This window comes from Danaus plexippus (genome assembly GCF_018135715.1).
Source record: "Danaus plexippus chromosome 18 unlocalized genomic scaffold, MEX_DaPlex mxdp_20, whole genome shotgun sequence".
Classification (NCBI taxonomy): domain Eukaryota; kingdom Metazoa; phylum Arthropoda; class Insecta; order Lepidoptera; family Nymphalidae; genus Danaus; species Danaus plexippus.
Genome location: NW_026869853.1, coordinates 735,875 through 741,206, shown reverse-complemented (window position 1 = coordinate 741,206; position 5,332 = coordinate 735,875). Strand labels below are relative to the sequence as shown.

Below are 5,332 nucleotides of genomic sequence, written 5' to 3'. Positions count from 1 at the left end.
TGATATTATATATTTAATATAATTTTGTTGATTATTTCCATTTTACAATTTAGTTTTAGTTTCTTTTTAAGCATTCAGGATACAAACTTGATTTTAGTCGGCTATTCAACAAGAGATGCCGCTGAACGAAAACAGAAACATTCGTATTTTTCTTTTAGACAAGAATTGTTAAATAAAATATTTTTTAGTTATACAAAAAATTTGGTTATAAAATTAATATTGTTTACATATATTTTTACATTTAAAAAATAGTTTCAAAAGTAAAATATAGATGGCGCTGCCCTCAAAGGAGTTTTTTAATTGATAACGCTTTTTCAATTATGAAAATAGACTTAAGAACCAGTTGTCATGGTTACTTTTGAGTTTTATATTGAGAATTTAAAATTTTACTGAAAATGAAACTAGATGGCGTTAAAACAGATATATGTATGTATTTCCTATTAGTCACTAAGTATTATTGGCACGTAGCAACTTATAAGATGTGAATATGTATTAAGTAGAACTTTATGTGAAAATATATTTTATTATATGTGTAAAACACATTAGTTGTCGTGTATTCTATTGTATTGTAAGATTTAAGAAGATTTCCTTATTTTGAATGACGACAAAATATAATAAGATATTTTACATTGTCGTCTTACGAAATTTTATTTCGTTAAAAATAATAACATTCTACTATAATCCATCATTTATTCTACCAATTAAATTAAAACTAATTGTATAATCTTGCTTAAACTGTTATTTTTTATCCTAGATACACTATTATAATAAACATTCTATTTAGCGAAACCGTAGGTGGGAAAAGTATTAACTGAAACGAAGCCTTTAATCAAACAAAAATTATCTAATAGCCCAAAATGTGGTTTCCGACATCGCTCCATTTTATTGTACCAAATGCAGTCACTATTTGCCAGCGAATATATTTTTATATAGAACAATTATGTAAGCCTGTGATTAATCAACGTGAATAGCAACCTGCCGCGTTATTGCATAGCTCTATTTACTCGCTCTATAGCGGTGACATCTCATTATATACAGTCACTATATACGCGACCAACTATCTAGGACATTTGCACGCAAAAATCTAGTACTAGGTGCTTGCCCCCGGCGCGCACACAACCAAAAACCCACCCACAAACATTCGCACCCACACAAACGAACGCCGCCAAGGAGTGAGACTGCGTGAGAGAAAAAGACAGGCACAAAAAACCCCCGTTGGTGTGAGGCGCTGCCCCCAAAAAAAGCACCAAAAACGCAATCTGCGCAACTTTCCGGCGCAGAATCGTTAACGACTCCCGCTCTCTTTATCGTGCATGCCGTGCCTCCTATATTTCTATTTTTTCTCCGCCGTCCATTAGACGTAAGACAATTTTTCGGTATCGCGAAAATAAGCTTTAATAAAATACAATATGGACCGTTTTCGTACAACACCGAATGGCGTATATCTTCGCCGTCGGCCGCCGAACGCACACATTCGTACCGGAACAGAAAATAACGATCGCATTTTTGACCGAAAAGGACGGACAGATGGCTGAAAAGAGAAGAAAAAAACGACAACCATTTTGCTTGGCGCACCTAGGACGCGGCGAGGTGAGCTTTATGTATGCTATCTTTTTTTGAGAAAAAAAACGAACCAAAACAAATGCACGTGGCCGGGTGTTATGACCGACGCGGCAAAAATTCCCTCACCCGCTAAGAGATGCCGTTGGTAGCGCATTTTTTCTGGAGCGATTTAGTTATGAAAAAAATAATGTGGCGGCGCTCCGGTCTCGGCCTGGCGAGCTGGTTCAATGAAAACGCTAATGAGTTCATTTTGGATATAATTACTGGAAATAATTTAGATTAATTATATGCGAAAAACGAAACAAAGCCAACGAAATTAAATGATTTCACATACATCATTTCAATAACCAAAATATATCAAAATTCAATATCCAATAGTTTGAGTTACGTTCGTTCCTTAATTCTCAATTTCCTTCTCGTAACTTAAAGTTACGTATAAGCAATTTAGTGTTTGATATTGAAACTAGATTTTTTATTTTATTTTTTAATATAATATTAATCTAATGCTTTTGTGGTTTGTATTGAAGTCCTAGAATAACTAAATCCGTACATCATAATTCTCGCTAATTGTTTTCAACTTAGTGTAATTTAATCAGCTTTCTAACTCACATTTCAGCGTCGGGACGCTCGATTTAAATATATAATTCACAAATGAATTGCATTATTATTTTCTCGTAAAACTACTAACCTTATAATAATTTTAACATAGGTAGGTATTACTATATTTCAATGAAATTATTTACATATTTATATTTTTTACATTAATTATCTTACATTTAGATTTGTGAAAAGATTTTATGCTAAATCAAAAATTAAAATTTTACAAAAAAAAGTCACGTTCCCTTAAATTATTAAAAACCTTGCAATGTAAGGGTAATGAATTAAAAAAAAAAATTTAAACTTCTCCCATTTTAATTTCTGAATAATCGCTATCTATTTAAATCTATTCAAATTACTATGAATGTTATTATTCTGCTCTCAGTCACCTAAAGTATTTTATGACGAATTTTAATTATTACATTTAATAAGAACTTCGTTACTGTTCTTTAATATATATATAATTTAATAAAATTTATGAGAAATAAACATTTCCATCACAAGTTGTCGAAAGCAAGCAAAGCGCTGTGAAGCTGTCAGCTGGTTAAGCAAATAAAACAATATTTTTTAATAAAATCGATTTATTCATTTTCTTTAATATATTTTTCGGTACTTTTCGTGTAGGTATCGGTTTTTGTTTAGTAATATATTACTTCCCCTCCCTACAATTTAATTCATCTGCAGTTTAATTTATACCTATATTAATGTTAAAAATGTAATATTTTATAGAATACAATTTAGTGTGTTCGCGTTAGTTGTGACTGTTTCTTGAAATTCGCTAAAAATTTTAAAGGAATTATGTTTATATATGTTTATATACCTACAAGTATTTAGAAGGTTTTATATATTTTTTATTCAAATATTGATAAATAAAATTATGAATATTAAATATAATCGAATTATTAAAAAAAAAATTTGAGAATAGTTTTTAAAAATTTTTATACCGACTATTTGTAAAGACATACTTAATAAAATAACGTATTAGTGGACGTTCTAGAAAGTTCTAGAAAGGTATGGATTTGGAAAAATCATGTGTAAAAATAAACCAATAGAGAAATAATGTATCACTTTTTAAGAAGTCACCGATTTGTGTGAGAAAAATAATATGCTGTCATAATTATGCTGTTAAAAAAACCGAAGCGCAATTGCAAGCACAAGCGTAGCGTAGGCCGGAAGTGAGGTTGACGGGCTTACAATTAACGAAGCTCCGATCATCTTGAATGGATGCTGCATCTGGAATAACAGCATTAGGAATTGTTACTATAGGAAGAAACAAAATATCATATACAAACTTATTACACAACCACAGTTAACATAAATTTAACTTAACCTACACTTAGAGTTAATTTTTTTTCAAAGTTATATTATATTTTTGAATGTTCAAAATGCGTAGTTTCGGTTCATCTGTCATATTATAACTGAATTATCTTCATAGTTAAACGTATTGTTAAATTCAAATCGATTCAACAAGATTCTGTTACCCAGTACGGGAATGCTACGAATATTTATCCAGGTTACAATTATTTACGACTATCAAACAGTATTTGCTACATCTATTACTAATTCGTGTTTTTTTTTAAGAAATTATTTATTAGCTATAAATAATACAATAACTTACCACTGCGTAGAAGCTTCTGGACTTTAGCACAGCGCTTGCTCCTCCGCTATTGTTTACTGAAAAGATTAATTGAAATTTAAACTTTAAGATAAATACGCTCATTTACAGATGATTTTTTTTTTGCTTAATATGTACTTCATACTTGAAATAAAGACTCATTTAAATCGTCACGTGTATGTATTCACAATATAGTTGTTTTTTATCCTATTTCAAATTTATTTATCAAGTCTTATTAAAATTTTACATTTGGTAAATAATCAACCATTTAAAGATCTTAAACGTTTAATGATATAACAAATGGCAAGCGTACGGTGGGAGTGCTTTTATTCTTGTCTGTTTATTTTCAATACTCAGTCGCTCTATTTTTTAGAAGGAAACCCGGCGGAGAGCACTTGTATCTCGGTTAAACAAAACAAGCCAGTAAAAATGATTTACCTTAAAATTTCTATAGAAATTAGCTCACGTAATTGTTTTCTAAATGGTTATATAAATTTCTATTATATATAATATATATCTAAAACGTCCAACGTCTAAAAACCGTAAAATTAGAATTCCCCTATGAGCTATAAATAGTTTTACAGCCAACATTAAAACTTCGAATTAAATCATTTGATAACCGTTTTTATGGTTTTATACTGAAAGTTAATTCATCGTCTAGACTCTGGCCTTTATATATTCTGCTTGGAAAAAATAAATAAAAAAACAAACGAACAACCCCCTTATAATATTCTTCGATATTTTCATTTAGTGTGTAGTTAAAACTATAACGTTTAAATGTCATTCATTTTATGTAAAATATAACTTTATCTATTAAAAAAAATATTTCGACAAATATAAAACTATGTATCGGTAGTTTTTTCTTTTGTGGTGTAATATATAAATTATCTATATTCTTTTACCCGTTAAAGTTTTGTACAGTGTGTATTATACTTTACTAACTCTTCGTAAATGCTCTTAAAAACAGAGAAAATATAAAAATAAGACACGTCATAAGAAATCTGGTACCGTAATTGAATGACAATAAACTTCTTGATGTACCAAGAATTAGACATATAAGTTGAAGATATCACTATGTATGTATGTATTTACGAGACAACATACGCAACTCCCAATATCTGTAAGACCTAAAAAACATCAAGAACAATTTTATTTATTCCAAAAAGTCTTCATTCAACACAAAAATATGTATGTAGCTATTCAATAGAATTAACGCTAACTGACTTACGTTACAAACCGATTTTCACCCTAAAATTCGATTACGTCCGATTTACCGCACAAGACATCGGTGTTAAGGGATAAGGCATTATAATCTCTATAACGAGATCATTAAGAGTCAGTTTTTAAGCATCAAAGATGCAAATTTTATTAGAATTTCGTCCGCATAATATTCAAAATATCCAACGTCACATAAAATATGTTATACACAGGAGATGTTGGTACGGAGACAAGTTTACATACTAAATGTGAGTGTAGTGTCGGTCGGAACGCGGACGAATGTGGGTGGTGGTCCGTAGTACGAGACATATTCAGATTGACTGATTATATATTTATTAT

The 5,332-nt window shown here is 30.0% G+C and overlaps 1 long non-coding RNA gene across 1 annotated transcript; it reads right to left on the bottom strand.

Annotated features, from left to right (window-relative positions):
* Positions 1–2,753: 2,753 nt before the first annotated feature.
* Positions 2,754–4,321, bottom strand: LOC116773209 (uncharacterized). The gene is made up of 3 exons (XR_004353697.2): positions 4,214–4,321; positions 3,779–3,834; positions 2,754–3,393 (listed from the first exon to the last, which is right to left on the bottom strand). It is a non-coding gene; the product is annotated as an uncharacterized LOC116773209 (long non-coding RNA).
* Positions 4,322–5,332: the final 1,011 nt, after the last annotated feature.